This window comes from Hemiscyllium ocellatum, chromosome 12, assembly GCF_020745735.1.
Source record: "Hemiscyllium ocellatum isolate sHemOce1 chromosome 12, sHemOce1.pat.X.cur, whole genome shotgun sequence".
NCBI classification, from domain to species: Eukaryota; Metazoa; Chordata; class Chondrichthyes; order Orectolobiformes; family Hemiscylliidae; genus Hemiscyllium; species Hemiscyllium ocellatum.
The window spans coordinates 71,614,665-71,636,562 of record NC_083412.1 but is presented as its reverse complement, the minus strand read 5'-3'; the positions used below and the strand labels follow the sequence as shown (position 1 = coordinate 71,636,562).

The 21,898-nt window shown below is 43.0% G+C and overlaps 1 protein-coding gene across 2 annotated transcripts in view; it reads left to right on the top strand.

The window, feature by feature from the left end:
- Window positions 1–21,898, top strand: part of col8a1a (collagen, type VIII, alpha 1a) — a 151,515-nt gene that overhangs the window by 12,661 nt on the left and 116,956 nt on the right. The window lies entirely within an intron of this gene.

Here is a 21,898-nt window from a genome sequence, read left to right as displayed (position 1 = left end):
ACATTTAATTTTAAGATGTTTCAAGCAGATGCAAGGAGTTATAATTCCAAATATTCAATCACTTCAGACAAATCCATTACAGATTTCAATCAAATTCAACTTCAATGCTGAAATTGCTGAGGAATATCAAATAATGCAAATATCCTGTGTTATCTTTTTATCACTGTTAGCTGTGGGCTATTTAATGGAACAATGTTGCCAGGGACATCTGCATTTGAATCTTTTTTTTGATAAAAGAAATTGCCTATTTAGGAATAACCGGCATATACAACAATACAAACTCTCTGTGCCACACTTTTAATAATGCTGAATCATCAAGTACTCACATCAGTGTTTTCATTCAATAGATGAAGTTGTATACCTTCTTCAAGCATACACCAATAAACAATTTCAGGGGACTGCAGATTGATATTGAAGTAGGTCGCACTGTCAACCTTGATAATCTTTTAATATTGCTTTAGGGATGGCCATTAAATCAAATTCCAAACCTGAACTGGATTTGGCCATTTATTCCCTGATTTCCAGAATTATCTCCTTTGAATTATTTTGCAAGTGTGTTAACTCCTCTGAAAAAAATAAAATTAATATCAGAATGTCTGGCAGAATCTAAATGCAGGGAAGATAATGAAAACAAATAAGGGGTTGAAATACAGCTCCCTAAACACTCAAGTGATCTCTCCACCCTGGCGGTTTCCCGCTTCTATTTCTGATGAATGACTTTTGCCTGAAACGTCGATTTTCCTGCTCTTTGGATGCTGCATGACCTGCTATGCTTTTCCAGCACCACTCTGTTCTAAACTCTGGTTTCCAACATCTGCAGTCCTCACTTTTGAGTAGTGGATTTTATGCTTGCCCACAATGGGGCTTTGAAGGTGGAGATGAGTAAAATATCAGGCTGTCTCTGTCTCGGAAATTATCTAGCATGAGGGTGGAGCAGAGGAGGCAGTGGGCAGCACATCTATCCTTTGGCTTATTCAGACATTAAATAAACTAACTGAGGGCTTTATTCCACTGTCACTGGTATTTTACCTGAGGCAGAGGACAGATACCTGCACTGTGGAAGCCTGGCAAATTTAATTGTGCACTTTAGCATTGAGGAAGGGTATTCCTTGGTAATGGAGGTAATCCCTTCCTCAAGGTCGTCCCCTTTTATCCCTTCCCAGTGGCCTCTTGATTCTAACCCATCACCCTTTGAGGTCTCCACACTGAGATCCTTGACTACAGACTTGCCCAGTCCCCACTTTGTGGGATACCTGCAGTTCCAGCAGTGGCTACCTCATGCAAATGGCTCTCATAATTGCTGCAGGGCAGCTGTTGGGATTCTGATTGGCTCTCTCTTAACTTTTTAGCCAGGGGTGATGGTGGTAGGATCATGAAAAATTCATCTTTATGATTCAGATCTGTTGCTATTGCATACTTTTTATTGGTCAGGAACACATGGATCACCTTTGATTTACCTTGCCATAGGTGGCTAAGCTTGCAATGCTATACTATCTAATACCCACCAGAATGAACATTGCCACAGGGCAGAATCCTCCCAGGTAATTGAGATACTCACTTTTCCCCACCTGCACCAGTACTAACAGCTGTGCTAGCCACTTTCATCTCACTCAATCCCTCCTTTTGTCTCAGCCCAGGGGCAACAAGGCCTGCGGTCAGTTGTAAGGATCTGTGGCGTGGTGTTTTAAATTCAGCTCTTCACACTCTTTGAGGAGAGGATCCTGACACTGACTGTCCTAGTCGGCTGACTGACGTTATCCAGTCCCTGGATTGACGTCAGAGCCTGTCCATTATTTACACTGACACGGTAGGAGACACTGACACGGTGGGAAATTCTCTTTGTCTGACGTGTCTAAGGCAGCTCTTGTGAATCGTGCAGAGCAGTTGCAGACTGACAGCCCTTGGCTGGCCTTTATAGATGGTGTTGGCAGGGGATCCTGGGAGATCTCCACAATGGAGAGTACCTCTGACCGTGGCGAGTGGGAGAATGGAGAATCAAGATGGACTGTTATTTGACTTTTTAAAAAAATTTTGATTTAATTACTGTCACATGTACCTAAGTACAGTGAAAAGCTTTGTTTATGAGCAGTGCAGACAGATCATTGTAAGCAAGGAAGTACAGATCATAGGTGAAAAAAAACTTAGAGGCACATAGGTTGCATTGCACAGGGTGTGCTCTAGACAAAATCAGGGAGTTTGGTAAATTTAGTGTGAAAAATCACATGGGGCCTTGTGGAGAGAAAACACCACAAAACTCATCAAAATTGACACTTAGCTGTTTTCTGGTAAAATACAGCCCACCATTTTCCTTCTACAATTAGGAGAAAGTGAGGACTGCAGATGCTGGAGATCAGAGCTGAAAATGTGTTGCTGGAAAAGCGCAGCAGGTCAGGCAGCATCTAAGGAGCTGGAGAATCGGCGTTTCAGGCATGAGCCCTTCTTCAGGAAATTCCTGAAGAAGGGCTCATGCTCGAAACATCGATTCTCCTGCTCCTTGGATGCTGCCTGACCTGCTGTGCTTTTCCAGCAACACATTTTCAGCTCCTTCTACAATTACCTTTGTTCTCTGATTTAATAAGCACTCCATTTTGATAGAAGGTGGAGCAGTGTGGCAGTAGAAAAGCACAGCAGGTCAGGCAGCATCCAAGGAGCAGGAAAATCCCTTCCTGACTAAGGGCTTATGCTCAAAACATTGACTGTCCTGCACCTGGCATTGGCATCTTGGTGCCAAATACTCCAACTACACCTTTTTGACCTCCTTCTGTGCACTGCTCCGAATATGCCTCCTGGTCTCAAATACTGATTCTTCTGACCTTTTTGCTCACATCTGAATATTTTCAGCAAGTACCCTACCTGCAGAGCCAGGATACAAGTGCTGAAATGTGTCTTCAAACTGCTGGCATGTTATTTTCCTTCCTGAGCCCTTTCCATGTTCGGTTGTCATTTGATCTTTTGCTTATTCGTTCTGCTTTTCCAGTGACGATAATTATTGAAGGTTAAATGCAGAGATAATAGTGGCAGCAGCCCTGGAATATAAACAAGAAAAGGCTCTTTCCTCTGTCCATGTAGAGATCGACTAATGAACAACTCTTGCCATGGGATCTAAGCCGTGGAGATGTGGCCTGCCAGTTGTAGCAATCTACTAAGTATGGACAGCTGTTCTGGACATGAGGGGTCTGAGAGGAATAAGTATTACTGTGTTACATTATTGTGTGTGTGCTACATCACATTTATATTACAACAACAATCTTCAAGATTGGAATTGACAAAAGATACAATGCTTTTGAAGATCCACCACATTTTTTGATCGGAATCATGTGACGTTTGCAACTCTGCAGCTTTAAGGTGTGGTATACATTTTTAATGGTAATCATTGGGTATGAATGTGGCAAAGTTAGTGGAATTACAGCTTGGATTGTGTTGGTTGGTTCAACTCACTTTTGACAGCTCAATCTCACCAGCATGCCTCTTGCCAACTTCCCAATGTGGGAAGCGGTTGTTCAGTTGCACAAATTTCCTGGCGGGAAATCCCAGTTAGGGGAAGGAGGAAGTAGCATGGATTAGGGGAGGTCTAAAGTTTCCTTGTGGAATCTGGAGAAGCACTCAGTGGTCCTCTTGGCTTATAAAGAAACTAATAAAAGTTTTTTTTACAAAAAACTTACTTTGCTGGGCCCTTCTGGCTAGGGATCTTGCTTCCAGCAGATTTGGCTGAATAGGAAGGCAACCACAACTCTTGTGTTCAGTTTCAAGTTAGTACGGCAGATCAGATCTTGGTGATACCACCAGAACATGATTTTGTGCGCTTAGAGAGGACCTCACCCTTGGGACAGCTGTCCTTGCCTAGTGCAAAGATAAAATTGTCAATAATCAAGCTTTTGCTATGCCATATGATCTTTCCATTTGCCTGTTGGAGAATTATTAGAATCAGAAAATGAACATCTTCTAAATGGCAGAAAGTTCGACACTGGGAGTAAAATGTGAAAGTAGCTCTGCATTACAAATGCTTTTTTTTCGTATATTTCCATGTACTGCATAAGACAACAACCTTACATTTCACTAAATGATTAATCTCTAATGAATAGCGCTACAAACAGTGAGGAGAAAGTGAGGTCTGCAGATGCTGGAGATCAGAGCTGAAAATGTGTTGCTGGAAAAGTGCAGCAGGTCAGGCAGCATCCAAGGAACAGGAAATTCGACGTTTCGGGCATAAGCTCTTCATTAGGAATTCCAGCAACACATTTTCAGCTACAAACAGTGAGGCCAAATATCTTCTGATGACAATTGTAGCAATAAAGAGGTAGTAAAGAAAAATTTGTCAAATGTTTTAAGTCAGAACAGGTATTAGTCGAGGAAATAATTTGTCTACAGAGTATGATAAAGTATTCACCTGGTTTTCTATTTTCAGTCTTAAAATATAAGATCCTAGCTAACTGCTCTGACAACATTTTCATTCAGATTTTGTAAATATTAAAACTACATTCTATGATAAGTTTCAAAATTACTTAATGTCTGTAATATCTTAAAAATAAGGGCAGCACAGTGGTTAGCACTGATTTCCTTACAGCGCCAGGGATCCAGGTTCAATTCCAGCCATCTTTGTGGATTTTGCACATTCTCCCTGTGTTTGTGTGGGTTTCTACAGGATGCTACAGTTTCCCTTCACGGTCCAAAAATGTGCAGTTTTGGTGGATTGGTCATGCAAATTGTCCTGTAGTGTGCAGGCTAGGTACATTTTAGCCATGGGAATTTCAGCGTTACAGGGATCGTGGGGGTCACAGGGTCTGGATGAGATGTTGTTCAAAGGATTGGGCTAAATGACATCCATCTGATCTGTAAGGATTCCATTATCTATCAAATGAATGTGAAGATTCACTGCTGGAAGTCCCAATTCAGACATTTTCAAATACTGTATAATCATTGACAATCATGTGACTGAGAAAGTAATCATGTTTAAGTTCTCCACTCATAATGGCCTTACTAGTGCACAGCTGAATGATGATTTCACTCTTTGAATGTAGGGCAAGGTTTTAGTTATTTCAATCGGCCTGTTTGGTCATTCTGTGTCACACCTTGGGAGACATAAGAGACTTGAATCTAGGTCTTCTAGTTTGGAAATAGGCACACCTCCACTGTACCACAAGACCTGAGGTGCCAGTCTTTAAAGTAAGACCAATGGATTGACATGGTGGCTCAGTGGTTAGCACTGCTGCCTCACAGCGCCAGGGACCTGGGTTCAATTCCAACCATGGGTGACTGTCTGTGTGGTGTCTGCACATTCTCCCTGTGTCTGTGTGGGTTTCCTCACACCATCCAAAGATGTGCAGGTTAGGTAAATTGGCCATGCTAAATTGCCCATATTGTGAGGTGCATTAGTCAGAGGGAAATGGGTCTGGATGCGTTGCTCTTCGGAGGGTTGGTGTGGACTGGTTGGGCTGAAGGGCCTGTTTCCATACTGTAGGGAATCTAATCTAATAGTTGAGCAATCATTAGGATTAAGGTATAAGTTGGTTATTAAGCTATTTTGTTAATGGAAGTAATTTCGAACTCAAAGGGACTTGAATGGATTTTCCTGGGAAATCAGAAGGTTTGTCCCTGCTCCTCTAGAGGTTTGCTTACGAAAGTGTGTGAAATAACTCAACAGAAGCTAGTGTCCCATCAACTTTATTTACTCTTGGAATGAAGAGAACCTTTTGACACTCCTGTTTATATCTGTCAGGTAGGGCTCCCTCTTTGAGCCAGATTAACAGCTCCAATCAGGGAACTCCTATTCTGAGGCCTACTTGGATGACCTTGTAACAGTCACTACATCTCTCCTCCTCTAAGTCTGGGGACATAGGCCTGTTCTTTGTCTTGTAGCCTCTCCTGAGGCATTTTTTGCACTGCCAACTGCCGCCGCGACATTAACCGACTCAACCTGTCCACCCCTCTCACCCACTCCAACCTCTCACCCTCAGAACGTGCAGCCCTCCACTCCCTCCGCTCCAATCCCAACCTCACCATCAAACCGGCAGACAAGGGAGGCGCGGTAGTAGTTTGGCGCACCGACCTTTATACCGCTGAGGCCAAACGCCAGCTCGCGGACACCTCCTCTTATCGCCCCCTCGACCACGACCCCACCTCCCACCACCAAACCATCATCTCCCAGACATTCCATAACCTCATCACCTCAGGGGATCTCCCATCCACCGCCTCCAACCTCATAGTCCCACAACCCCGCACCGCCCGTTTCTACCTCCTGCCCAAAATCCACAAACCTGAATGCCCCGGCCGACCCATTGTCTCAGCCTGCTCCTGCCCCACCGAACTCATCTCCGCATACCTTGACACAGTTCTATCCCCTTTAGTCCAAGAACTCCCCACCTACGTTCGGGACACCACCCACGCCCTCCACCTCCTCCAGGATTTTCGCTTCCCCGGTCCCCAACGCCTTATTTTCATGATGGACATCCAGTCCCTGTACACCTCCATCCCCCATCACGAAGGACTCAAAGCCCTATGCTTCTTCCTTTCCCGCCGCACCAACCAGTACCCTTCCACTGACACCCTCCTTCGACTGACTGAACTGGTCCTCACCCTGAATAACTTCTCTTTTCAATCCTCCCACTTCCTCCAAACTAAAGGAGTTGCCATGGGCACCCACATGGGCCCCAGCTATGCCTGCCGCTTCGTAGGATATGTGGAACAGTCCATCTTCCACAACTACACTGGCACCACCCCCCACCTTTTCCTCCGCTACATCGATGACTGTATTGGCGCTGCCTCGTGCTCCCACGAGGAGGTTGAACAATTCATCAACTTTACTAACACCTTCCATCCCGACCTCAAATTCACCTGGACTGTCTCAGACTCCTCCCTCCCCTTCCTAGACCTTTCCATTTCTATCTCAGGCGACCGACTCAACACAGACATCTACTATAAACCGACTGACTCCCACAGCTACCTGGACTATACCTCCTCCCACCCTGCCCCCTGTAAAAACGCCATCCCATATTCTCAATTCCTTCGCCTCTGCCGCATCTGCTCCCAGGAGGACCAGTTCCAACACCGCACAGCCCAGATGGCCTCCTTCTTCAAGGACCGCAGATTCCCCCCAAACGTGATCGACGATGCCCTCCACCGCATCTCCTCCACTTCCCGCTCCTCCGCCCTTGAGCCCCGCTCCTCCAACCGCCACCAAGACAGAACCCCACTGGTTCTCACCTACCACCCCACCAACCTCCATATACAACGTATCATCCGCCGTCATTTCCGCCACCTCCAAACGGACCCCACCACCAGGGATATATTTCCCTCCCCTCCCCTATCAGCATTCCGCAAAGACCACTCCCTTCGTGACTCCCTCGTCAGGTCCACACCCCCCACCAACCCAACCTCCACTCCCGGCACCTTCCCCTGCAACCGCAGGAAATGTAAAACTTGCACCCACACCTCCTCCCTCACTTCCCTCCAAGGCCCCAAGGGATCCTTCCATATCCGCCACAAGTTCACCTGTACCTCCACACACATAATCTATTCCATCAGCTGCACCTGATGTGGCCTCCTCTACATTGGGGAGACGGGCTGCTTACTTGCGGAACGTTTCAGAGAACACCTCAGGGACGCCCGGACCAACCAACCCAACCACCCCGTGGCTCAACACTTTAACTCTCCCTCCCACTCCACCGAGGACATGCAGGTCCTTGGACTCCTCCACCGGCAGAACATAACAACACGACGGCTGGAGGAGGAGCGCCTCATCTTCCGCCTGGGAACCCTCCAACCACAAGGGATGAACTCGGATTTCTCCAGTTTCCTCATTTCCCCTCCCCCCACCTTGTCTCAGTCGGTTCCCTCAACTCAGCACCGCCCTCCTAACCTGCAATCCTCTTCCTGACCTCTCCGCCCCCACCCCCACTCCGGCCTATCACCCTCACCTTGACCTCCTTCCACCTATCACATCTCCATCGCCCCTCCCCCAAGTCCCTCCTCCCTACCTTTTATCTTAGCCTGCTTAGCACACTCTCCTCATTCCTGATGAAGGGCTTATGCCCGAAACGTCGAATTTCCTATTCCTTGCATGCTGCCTAACCTGCTGTGCTTTAACCAGCAACACATTTTCAACATTTTTTGCACTGGGTCAGGATCCTCTGACTTTGCCTCGGGTACGAGTGGTATGTACTGGACCATAGTCTGCCTCTTGCTTCTGGGCCAACTGGGAAGAAATTAATCTTCAGTTGGTAAAGGTGTCAAGGCTGCGACATCTGCCGTGTCCATCTTGATCTCCGAAGTTTCCTCACTAGATGGAGGGGAAGAACCCATGGGTTCTGACAGCCTTTCCGGCTGTTCTGAAGGGTCAGGTGGGTTTTACTCCTACCCTGTTTCCAGTTGCATAGGCTCCACATGCTTGTTCAGGGCTGCCTCACCTACCTGAATTTTGTCTGTCAAGTAGTGCTGCCCTTGTGCCGACTATGCCTCTTAGCCATGCAGGGTCACTTCCATGATTTTGACACCAAACTTCTTCCCCTGAAATAAACTGTCATTCTCTCTTGCTTAGAGGAGTCTTGTGTCTGGCACTGGCACTGGCATTGCTGATGCTGTTTCACCAAACCCCAGATCATGAAAGATCAGATTTAATCTGGTGCAGAGTCTTCTCCCCGTTAGCAGCTCTGTAGTTGCATGATGGCTGGTCCAATAATTAATTAATCAAATAGGAACCAGGACAGTTGGTATCTAGTGGATCTGTTTCTTTAAGCCTGCCTTCAAGATTCTAACTGCTGTTTCTGCCAGACCATTGGGCAATGGATAGTATAGAGCTGTTCTTATATGTTGAATGCCATTCGACTTTAGGAATTATTCCAATTCCCTGCTGGTAAATGATGGCCTGTTGTCTGTGACCATTACTTCTGGGAATCCATGTATTGCAAAAGATGCTCGCAGCTTTTCTATTGTCCTCCCTGTGTGTTTGATTTAAATGAACTCTATGCATGTTCAAGCACTTTGAGTAGGCATCCATAATGATCAAGAAGATTGAGTCCATGAAAGTGCCAGCCTAGCTGACATCTAACTGAGTCCAGGGTTTACCTGGTCATTGGTGGTAATATTTGTCTGTGTTGACACTCCAGGCATGTTTCTGCCAGCAGGAGGCAACTCCAGGCATCAGCATTTGTTACTTGGCCTACTGGATGGTGTTGCATTTAGAATGAGACCCCATCTTGAATTTGACCTGAAGCTATTGGTGGCATGGCCTTGTGCACTTTGAGTAGCCATAGCAGGGATTTATGGTCTGTTAATATTACAAATTTACATCCATAAAGGTATTGATGGAACTTCCTCACACCAAAGATAACCACTAAATCTTTCTTCTTTATTTAGGCATATTCATGCTCTGCATCAGCTGAAGTCTTGGAAGCGTGTGCTGTCGGGCATTCCTGTCTGTCTGTGAGGCAACACTACCCTGATACTGCAGGGGGAAGGCATTGCATGTCATCACCACATCTTGTTTGGGACCATAATGTGTCAATACCTTTTATATGGCAAAGCTGTGTCTTCACTTAGTTAAATACTACATCCTAGCTGCAAGACCTCTTCCAATGCTGACCCTTTCCTCAATAGCAGATGTGGAGTGCTAAGATGGAGGCTAGGTTATATGTGAACTTTCTTTTAATAATTCCCCAACCCAAAGAAATACCTAAGCTCTAGTGCAGACGTGCATGCAAGGGCATGTTTGATTGCCCTCACTTTATCTTCCAACAGGTGTAACCCGCTGTTATAGGCTCTCTTGTCCAAATAGATCACTTGGGGTGCTTCAAACACATTTTTCCCTTCTAAGGCATATACCTGCCTCAGAAAAATGTTTAGGGTCTGTGTCCAAGTTCTCCAAGTGCTGCTTATTGGTCTTCTCAGTTGTTAAACGTGTCATACAGGTAAATGGCGACCTGGGGTAGACCTTGTAAAATGTTCTTTTTCATCTTCTGAAAATTAGCACAGGGCTGGTGATACCTCAAGTGGCATTCTTATATATTGGTACAAGCCCTGGGGAATTAATTATAGCATACCTCTGCAAATCCTCATCTAACAACCATGGCAGTTATGCATGGCTCCTATCCAGCTTCGTGAAAGACAACTCTCCTTCTCCCTCCTTCCGCCAATCCCCCCCCACCCGCCACCCTCCCCCACTAAGAAAAGTCCTCCATTCAAGGAAATGAGTACTTATCCAAACCCAAGAGTTGGTTTGCTGCTCGTTTAAAATCCCCACAAAAGGGAACTGACCCACTGGGCTTCACAATCTGTACAACTGGTGCTGATAATTCTGCAAATTGGACTGGTTTGCCTTTCTAGTCTTCTGATTTCTGCCTATACTGTTGCACATAAGGGAAATTCTTCCTGGTCAATTTGTAAGGTGGGTTTGGCTCCTTTAGCAGTCCCTAGACCGTCCTGAAAAATCTTCCAGACATTTCACTAGGGCTTCACTAAGGCAGCCATTTTCAATCAAAATGTTGAGTCAATCTTGATGAATATCTCAACCAATTTTACCCCATCAGGTTTGAGCCAGAGCCTCTTGACTACAATCAGTGGTAACTGCTGCTTATGAGAGAGTAAAATGGAAGTTGTACCCTTAATCTGTAAAAGCTCCCCTGTACAGGTTCTTAGCATAGCTGAGGTCTTACACACACTTAAAGGTTGAAGTCCATTTTGTTAAAGACTTTGCTTGTTTGTTTCACCAATCACTGATCCAGCTGCAATTTAACTCTTCCAAGCCTGATGTATGTGGGCTTTCCAGAGTGTCCACTCTGCTGGATTCTGACCTGTGAGTTATCTTACTCAATATCAGTCTAGTGAGATTTTTTTTATATATGTCTCGCAACTGCGTACTGGCAGCAACTACTAAGGCTTGCAACCATTATCCTGAAGAAAATTTTAACCATTTGGCTGAGCCTTGGCTTTGTTTTTGTTTTATTGCTGTTTGGCTGACTTACATTCCCTTTGTCCAGGACATGTCCTGAGTGAGGCTATGCAATTGCCTTTACTCAAGTAGTTTTCCCTACACCATATTTTCTAATGATAAAGCCAGTTGTAGTGTCTGTTTTGAAGTGCAGTTGGCCTTCAGCCAGTGGGTGCTATTGCATGGTTATATCATTAATCCCACATACCAAATAGTGTCTCAACCATCTCAATGAGGGCTAAACCAAAGTCACATTCCTCTGCCATTCATCTTAATCTCAACAAAAATCCTGACATGGACTCCTTAGATTCTCAAACTCGCGAGTAAAACCAATACCGTCTCTGATTTAGAGGAGGCTTGGGGTTGTAATATTCCTTAACTAAATCTGTCAACTCCTGAAATATTTTAGTATCTTGTGCCTCAGGAAATACTAATCCCCTATTAACCAAAAAACCTGCGGATCCACAGGCTATCAATAGAATTATTTCCCAAATAATGGTACGATGCCAGAAATACTTACCCCTACTCAAAGATGACTGTTGTGACCAAATTTCTGCAAGCTCCTTTTTTTTTCTCTCATCACTGCTGAAATAACTCTACAGAAGCCGGTATCCTGTCACCAAGTCACCCTTTACTTATAAGTGGAAAGTCTTTGACACTGATCCACCTTCCTCAGAGTGAATAGGATGTCTGAGACTCCTGTTTGTATCTGTCAGCCAAGCCTCACTGGCGCTGTTAACAGCCCTAATCAGGAAACTCATGTTATGTGACGTTCACCCAGCTGACCTTGTTACAATCACGGCAGTATGTCACAAGGAGACTCAACATTCAAATACATTGAGACATATGAAAATCTTCTACTTAACTGATATATGCCAACTAATCATGCCATGAAATGTTAATCTATTCAAGTGAAAAGCATTTTGTGGTAAGTCTTAATTAAACAAGCTTAATCACATTCAATGTTACACTACATTTGTAACTTCACCCTTGAAGATGGAGTATAGGTTTTAGAGAGTCAAGAGGTGGTTTACTCACTTTGGGTTTCTTGGCCCCCAACCTGTTATTGTAGCCACAGTATTTATGTGGCTAGGCCAGTACAGTTTCTGTTCAATGGTAACACCCCAGGATGTTGACACTGGGGGATACTGTCATGGACCAGACCAGATATTTTAAGAAGGTAGCCTAGACCCTATCTACTTCTTATTTTAGAGGCAAATGTAAGGTGTGTGTTCCCGATGCAATGCGACTTGTTAAGCTACTCAACATTTAGCAAAACTCCATTTTGTAACTAAAATACAATCAAAGAAAGAGATATTTAGAATAACTTAACTCCATAAGAAACTTAACACAATAATAGATACAGTAACTATTACTGACTAACTGTTCCAATATAGTAACATGCCATAAACACACCCCTTGGTAAAGAAAGAAAAATTCAGACATACATTCTCACATGCAGTTCTCTAGTCCAGGAGGGGATAAAAATTAAGAGAAAATTCAGAGAGAGAGAAGCAGCCAAGAGACATTCAGTGAAACCTTCAACTCTCTGGAGACGCCACTAGCTCCTGCCTAAACTTAAACCTAAAAGCTAAACCTAAAAAACTGAAAAACCTGATCTGTGAGCGCTGGCCACACCCAGGCTGCTTCCATTGTTCCAAGGTTTTTTTTAAAAAAATTCAAGGGCTCACAAGCTGTTTACTCAAGTGGCCTTCAGTAGGCAGCTCATTACCTCTGCCTTACAGCCTGTCTTCAATAAATACTGGGACCAAATAACCTCTTGAAAGCCACAGAATCATCACAATTCCGTGTAATTGAAATTTCAAAGAGCAATGATTAGACTCCCTCTCTCTTGTTTGGAGATGGTCATTGCCCAACACTTGTGTTGTACAGATGTCACTTGCCATATTTCACCTTCAGTCTGATTTTTACCTAGGTCTTGCTGTATTTGGACATGGACCTCCTCAATATATGAGGAGTTGCCAATGGTGCTGAATGTTGTGCAATCATCAGCAAACATTAACATTTCCACTTCTGACCATTTTGGATGGAGGGAGGGTCATTGATGAATCAGCTCAAGATAGTTGGGCCAGAGATACCAACCCACAGGAACACCTACAGAGAGGTTTGCATATTCTCTGTTAACTTGGTTGGGTCTACAAAAACCCAATAAAAATGGGTTTAAAAATTGAAACGCTGTAAAAAATAAAAGCTCTTTGAAATTATTTGAACTATGTACTTCCTCCCTGTGAACTAACTATCCATCGTTCATCCCACCTCCATTAGGAAGATTCAAGTCAGATTGACCTTCTGTTTCAAATTCTCGGTATTTCAGCCTCCCATCCCCCCCAAAATGTCAGGACACAGTGAGGTCTGCAGATGCTGGAGATCACAGTTGAGAGTGTGTTGCTGGAAAAGCTCAGCAGGTCAGGCAGCATCCGAGGAACAGGAAAATTGACGTTTCGGGCCAGAACCCTTCATCAAGAAAGGCTGAGGAAGGGCTCTGGCCTGAAACATCTATTTTCCTGCTCCTCTGATGCTGACTGATCTGCTGTGCTTTTCTAGCAACACGCTCTCAATCCCCATAAATGTTAGCCTATTCCTTTTTCTCTGTTAGTATCCTAACATGCAGTGACCTACATTAGTTGCTAAATGCCTACCAAATTTTGATTTAAAAATTGTCATTTTTTTTAACTTCTTTCACGCCAAAACCCTACATATTGTTGTGAGCTCATTCAGCCTGACAACTCTCCAAGCATTCTGTATTTCAATCTTTTTAATTTTGTTTAGTAGTTTCCCCAATTTCTTGAACTGTTATTAGTAGCTATTCATAATTATCTCAAGCTAAGTTCTGGATTCTGTCCCCAAATTCTTTCATCACTTCTGTCAATCCTTTGGGATTTTCCTTAACCTACCCAATGACTATGGTTTGAATTGCACCATCTATAAACTCTTTTTTTGACTTGTAAGTTTGATTACAAGGTGTTTTGGAGCATTTGGTTTTATGTTTTAAAGGCAGTGTATAAATGGACATTAATTTACATTTTTGGAAGATGGCGGTTTAACTTCTGTTTTTAACTGTTCTTGGGTGATACGCTGGTCCTTATTTTTGAACTGCTGCTGTTTGTGGGGTAAAGGTTAATGCAGTTAGGTGAGGGGTGCCCAGCATTTTGCCCCAGAAATTATAGAGAAACATCAAACATGGAACAGGAAGGCTGTCTGACTGAAAATCAAGAATCATTCAATTGGCTAATAGTTTTTTTTATCTTCTAATCAGTTTAGGAAGATGCTGCACTGTATGAATTGATGCATTGTCCATTGTCTCTCAACAATGGCATGATTGTGGCGCTGCATCGGAACGCAGCATGGTCATGGGATGAAACCTCCAGGAATATGGCTAATCAGGCTTGGCAGTCATGGTATTATGTTGCTAGTTAATGTCTAAGTCCACTACATCATTGTCCTTCCTTAACTCCAGTACAGGAGGGAACCTTCTCCTTTTTCTCCTCACTGTTTTCCCCCATGCCAGCAGATATTTTTAATCAGCCTGTTCTGAAATGTTGTTTGTGCATATGTAGGGCAGGTGACACTTGAATGTAAAGCTCCCAACCGAGAGGTAGGGACAATATTGTTGTACTACGATACTCCTCTGTTGCCAGCAGAACAGGTAATCCCACTTCTAGCCAGTTCGCATCTCCTGATCTAGTACCAATTGTTCATCCCTCTTCTATGCTTTGATAATTGCATCAATTGAAATTAGGCACATAAATGTGGAGGGCATTGATTTGGATCCTTACCGGAACACATGTGAAGAGACACCTATTGACCTAGAAGTTTAGTGCAATCTGAAAAAACCTATAACGTTTCACTCTGTTAACAAATCCATCCTCAGTAAAAATTGGCTTTGTCCTTCAACTAGCAATCAGGATTATAATAATTTGGTAGAATTTTAACTTCTTAAATGCTGACTTCTTGCAAATAAGCTATGATTTATTATTCAAATAAAATTTCAATGTTAAATAAATCGGACTTATTTGCAGTTACAGATGCTAGACCAGTTAGGACTAGCCAGCTTTTAGTGTAGTGTTGAAATCTAATACACAAAAGATTGCATAATTAGGAATTCTTACAGACTAAGCAGAATTACTAAAATCCTGATTAATGTGGAATTAATTTTACAAAGAATGTTACTCTTGCATCAGGATTACATTTTAATCAGGATTTTCCTACAGATGCAATGAAAAATGCAGTCGTACCTAATCCTTAAAATGTGTCAGGATGAATGTTATTTTCAGGGTTGTTTAGTATGTATAACAAAGGAAATAGCTGTACTGTTACTGACTAGGAACACAGAGGAATAGAAATTAGCTTGGGCTGGAATTTGGACCTAGAATCCGCCTATTAAACACTGTTGATTTCCCCCAATGGGATTCTCATGGCTAGCCTGATATTGGGTGTCTGGTTCAGTCATTTTAACAGCTATCTGATCTCCACAACCAGGTCAGCAGGTGAAGTTCAAACTGCCCTCACAAAAGTGCAGAGAAGGCATTGATCACATCTTGTCAGGAGTGCTGTGGAGCCAGGAAGATCAATCCTGATTCCAATTTTTTTTTTCCCAAAAGATTGTACTTCAATTTTTTGATGCCAAGCAGTTTCTCATCCACAGCAGTGCCTGAAAAAAACAAGCACAGTAGGTTCGAAATCTAAGGGCAGCCCATTTTCCCTGAGGAATTTTCTTCACTTGAATAATTTCAAGTTTATTAGCCTATAAAGGCCGAGCGTTACATCATCAAAGTCATAGCTGCCTCTGTATTCTGACTGTAGCTTTGACTGATAAAGCAAAAATGACAACTTTTATCATGGTCATTCACAATTCCTTTGACACGATAATTAAACAACACAGGTTGTCATTCGTGGTCATTTTTATGTCGTAACTGTAAACCACAATCCCCAAAATGAGATGACACAAACTGCACCCATTTATACCACTAGGATTGTGAGGATTTTTGGGCCCCATATCTCAGGAAGAATGTACTGCCCCTGCAGTGGGTTCAAAGGAGGTTCACGAGAATGGTCTCAGGAATGAAAATTTTTTTTTTAGATTAGATTACTTACAGTGTGGAAACAGGCCCTTCGGCCCAACAAGTCCACACCGACCCGCCGAAGCGCAACCCACCATACCCCTACATATACCCCTTCACCTAACACTAGGTGCAATTTAGCATGGCCAATTCACCTGACCCGCACATCGTTGGACTGTGGGAGGAAACCGGAGCACCCGGAGGAAACCCACGCAGACACGGGGAGAACGTGCAAACTCCACACAGTCAGTCGCCTGAGGCGGGAATTGAACCCAGGTCCCTGGCGCTGTGAGGCAGCAGTGCTAACCACTGTGCCACCGTGCCGCCAAAAGCTTAACATATGAGAAACATTTGAGGACTCTGGGTCGATTCTCGATGGAGTTTAGAAGGATGAGGGGGTTCTACTTGAAACTTACAGAATACTGAATGCCCTGGACGGAGTGGATGTTGGGAAGATGTTTCCATTGGTAGGAGAGACTAGGACCTGAGGGCACCGCCTTATAGTAAAGGGAAAACCTTTTAGAATGGAGATAAGGAGAAACTTCTTCAGCCAGAGAGTAGTGAATCTGTGAAATGCACTGCCACAGAAGGCTGTGAGGCCAGGTCATTGAGTATATTTAAGATGGAAAGAGATAGTTTCTTGATTATCAAGGGCTATAGGGACAAAGCAGGAGAATGAGTTTGAGAGACTTATCAGACATGATTGAGTCTGCTCCACCATTGAATGGGTTAAATGGCCTAATTTTTACGTTCTCACTACTTTTCCTGGTTAGCACCTATCTAGTGGGAGCCTTGTAGTCTGTGGGGTGATCTTTTATAGAAGTCTATAAAATCATGAGGGGCATGCATGGGATGAATAGTCAAGGTCATTTCCTCAAGGTAGAGGACTCCAAAACTAGAGACCATAGGTTGAAGGTGAAAGATTTTAAAAGGACTTAAGGGGCAATTTTTTCATGCAGAGGTTGGTGCACATATGGAGTGAGCTACCAGAGGAGGCGGTGGAGATTGGTATAATCACAACATTTAAAAGGCATCTGGATGGGTATATGAATTGGAAGGGTTTAGAGGTATATGGGGCCAAATGCTGGCAATGGAAGGGTCTATTTCTATGCTGTATATCTCTATGACTCCATGACCAGTTGAAAGGATACTTTGGCAAAAGTTTGGAATTTGACCATTAATGCTATGGGGAATGAGGGAGCCCCAAAGCAAGGAATGGAAAGTGATTATAGTGATTAGGCATCTAAAAACTGCTGGTATTTCACCATGCTTTTTCCAAGCCATTGAATTAATTGTTTAGCCCTAGATTTGATCTAGTGTTGGCAGCATCCAGAAAACATTGAAAAATGTTTATTCCGATTAGTTAAGATTGTCAGATACATTTCAACCAACATTTTAATACCCTTGAAATTGAAAATACTGATGGAGCAAACATCAAATTATAACAAACATTTCAAATCATGTCTGTTATTTCATGGTGTCTTTTTCTCAGTTATACAATTTTTATGAAAACAAATACCATTCCTGCATCAAGTTGAAGAGTATTGAAATGTCTTGTTGATAATAATGTGAAGTAACTCCATAGAGGCCAGTATCCCGTCACCAAGTCACCTTTTGTTTACACACGGAGAGTCCTTGTAACAAGGGAGCTGGATCACTGTCAATCACCAAACAATAGAATTCTTATTATCAAATGACCCATTCAACAAAATCGGTGAAATAAAAATTGGCCCCAGTCAAGGCCAAAGCCTAATGGTCTAATTGTTAAGGGCGTCATTCCAGTGATCTACACCTTTGAGTGTTGAAAGAGGCTAACTGTGCCTTCTATGAATTCTGGAATGGTTCCTGAAAATTAGCAAGTAACAAATGTTAACTGCATTACTTAATAAAAGTGGGAGAGCAAATAACAGGAATATACAAACGCCTTAGCTTAAAGCTAGAATTCATTTTGAAGGAAGTGATAACTGGACATCAAAAATATTATTGTAGGATTAATAGACTCAACACAGATTTATGAAAGGGAAATCATGCTTGGAGTTTTTTTGAGGATGTAACTCATAGAATATATAAAAGGAAGTCTGTGGATGTGGTACATTTAGATAAATTCTCACATGAAGTTGGTAAACAAAACTGAATCTTATGGCTTTGAGATTAATATACTGACATGGAATGAGAATTAGTTAATAGAAAGAAAACAGAGCGTAAGAACAAACACGCCATTCTTGATGGCAGACTGTGACGGTGGAGTATCGCAAGGATCAGTCTTGAGCCCGAGCTCAGAGTCATACAGACCCTTTCATTCCACTTTCCATACTGACCAGATATCCTAAATTACTGTCTTCCCATTTGCCAGCATTTGGCCCATATCTCTCGAAACCCTTAATGATTTGCAAATGTAATAATTCTAAGTTTGCTGATGACACAAAACGAGGTGGGAATGTGAGATGTAAGAAAGATGCAAAGGGGATTTAGACTGCTTAGGTGAGTTGGGAAGAATGTGAGAGATGACACAATGCAGAAAAATGTGTAATTATCCAGTCTGTAGGGAAAGCAAAAATACAGGGTATTGGGCAATATTGACGTTGATGAAACCAGGGCATCCTTGTTTGAGTCACTGAAAATTAACATGAAAGTGCTGTAAAAAAAGACAAATTGTATGCTGACCTTTTTACTGCAAGAGGATTTGAGTACAGGATTAAAGATGTTTTGCTGTATATGTATAGACCATACATGTGGCATTCTGTGTGATTTGGGATTCCTTAAATAAGGATGGTGCAGCAAGTTTCCCTGTTGGTATGATCCTACCATCCCAGGTAACCATCAGGAGACATTGGGAAAAGGGGTTAGATGAATAACAGGGATCTCATTGAAACTTACAAATTTTAAGGGACTATACTGGATATATAAAGGGTGTTGCCCATGTCTGGGTGGTCTAGAACCAGGGACATGGTCTTAGAATGAGAGGTAGGCCTGAGATGCAGAGAAATTTGTTCACTCAAGTTAATGAATCTTTGGAATTCTCCAATCCAGAGAGCAGTGAAAGCTCACTTACTGAGCAGATTCAAAACAGTCATCAATAACATGGGAAAGTGGTATTGAGTTGTTAATCATCATGGTCAAGTTGCATGGTGGACTGAGTTGGAGCGGGTGATTGGTCTACTTGTGCTCCAGCTGATTCCTGCTAATTTAGCAGTACAGGTACACTACTAGGTTAAACATCTGACTAAAAAAGGTCCATACTTAGCTGTTTGGTACAAGAGATGTAAATATAAGGCTAGGATGCAGTGCATAACTGAGAAGCTTAAGGACCAGATCAGAAAATGTAACAACTAGCAACAACAAATGTTGGTTACGTATTAAGTTGCAATAGAATGAAAGGAGTTGATTACTTGAATGTCTTAATGTGAATTCTTCAGAGTGTTTGTCTTCACATTATACAGAAAGGTTTGAAACTTAGATTGTAAGCAGTGCTGCCATGCTTAAAGACCATTTACAGGTTAAGGTGAGGAGCTTATAATTACCAAGGAATATAGTAAGTCAATGTAAAAGATCTAATTGAGAGTCTGGGTTTGATGAGAGGAACTGCTGTTTAATGTGAACAAATGCACGTTGGTGAGAATACAGAGGAGTAATAACAGCAAGGCTATAGAATCAACCAGCACATGTTGCAGGAAGTCAAACAGAACAACTTGCCGCATTCATCAGCAGCATGTTTTGCAAAAGAAATAATGAAAAGAAAGTAAGCATTGCCAGGTGCATAAACCATATGTCAGTGCGGAGCTCTTGCAAAATATGGTTCAATGCTGTCTGAAGAACTGTTTACAGAATTGGTTATCACTCTATAGTGAAAACAGACTACAGAATCTGGGAATGGTGTTGCTAGAAAAAAATAAAGCCTGAGGGTGAACTTTAAAAGTCTTCAATGTTGGTATGAATGTATGAAATTCAATAAAAATTACGAGCCATAGCCACACACTCTGTAACTGGGCAGTGCAGACAGTAGGTCAGATTGGAGAAGCTGAACAAATATAAACTGCCTCATACAGGCTGCAATGAAATAAGTGCCCAAGGATGTAGGTAGAGCCAGATGGTGTGCTGCTGGGAAGGGAACAGACTCTACAACACTGTCACTCTTTTTACTTAAAAGGGATATTTATTTCTTTGGAGCATTTTCCACAAATTATTATTGATTCAGGTTCATCTAAATGCATTTGATAACATATTTGGGACTTCTGTATTCTGGCACAGAAATAGGTGTTGCTCGCTTGGACAATTTGAATTGTCCATCCATAATTGGCCTTGAAGATGGTGGTGGGCTACAGACGATGTGGCCCCAGATTCCTTTGAGGGAACTCCGAGATTTTGACCTAGCGATACTGAGGAAATGGCGATATATTTCCAAGTCAGTGGTGAATGGACCTTGGCAAATATTTTCACTAACAATCTAGTAAAAAGAGATAGACAATCTCTGGTAAAATTTAATCCTAAGTGTCCATTTCAGGAGTTTCATGGAAGAATTCTCTCTGTGAGCTCCAGTGAGTCATCTGGTGCAACCGTCTATTTCTTAGCTCCAATATGTGCACACACCTATATGGCACAAACTTGCATTGGCCAGCAATTGAGGTACTGTCCATTGCCTAACACCAGGATTGGCCATGGACCCATTCACCAGATGGTAGTGATATGGCACTCTTGATGCAGATTGCCACAAGTGCCCAGTCAACCACTTGCAAGCCCCTGGACAGAAGTCAGATTAAGTTCTTGACTCATTGTGGCAGCATCACATGACTAACTTGAGTTGACTGAGGACTAATCCCCTTCAGACTTTCACACATGGCCATTTGGCTGAAGCATCTGCAGGATGTTTGCAGTTCCTGGCACATGTTGCAGGTATAAGAGTAACGTGGCACAGTACCTTAAAGCAACAGACCAGCTCCTTCACTAATCACTGCTTGAAAATATGACCAATTTCCTGGCTTTGTGTCCATGCTAAGAGAGAAAACAAGGCTGATGTAGTCAGCCTGCAAGTTTTGCACAAAAGGGCATGGCAAGGATAAGACAGGGATGTTGTGAGCATCTGAATAGGTACAGAGTGCATGAGTGACAAGTGAACAATGGGGATGCCTATTATGCACCCTTTTTCAATCAATCAGATGGGTCTCAGTTCCTGTGCACAAAGTGGCCTGGCAGCATTATGACAATGCATGGTGTTGATGCCCTCCAATGTGTAGTACTAAAATGGATAAGAGCTGAAAAAGGTGTTGCTGGAAAAGTGCAGTAGGTCAAGCAGCATCAATGAAGCTTTCCATGACGTGTTGATGCTGCCTGACCTGCTGTGTTTTTCCAGCAACACGTTTTTCAGCTCTGATCTCCAGCATCTGCAGTCCTCACTTTCTCCTATTAAAATGGATAACTGTGTTTTAAGTGAGTCAGAGATATGCCGTGATAAAATTTAGACTGGTACATGGTTGATAAGCCAAGGGCTTCATAAGCCATTCCTGATGATGGGCTTATGCCCGAAACGTCAATTCTCCTGCTCCTCAGTTGCTGCCTGACCTGCTGTGCATTTCTAGTACCACACTCTCGACTCTGATTTCCAGCATCTGCAGTCCTCACTTTCTCCTGGTGCCTGGTGGATACCAACCCTCCTTGATGGCTGTACACGTAGTTGCTACCAATGAAGCTTTCCATGACATGTTGTGAAATGCTGGTCAGGTGGAGGCTCAGAGGAGCCTTCAGCTCCCCACTGAGACTTTCATGTTGAGTGTTTTCTCGACTGTGTAAGAGAATAGGAAGTTGCATCTGATTGAGGTAAGAATTGGTGATCGTAAGATGTTGATGCATGCAAATGGCCCACTTGTTATTCATTAACAATACAGTATTTACAAGTTGCTAT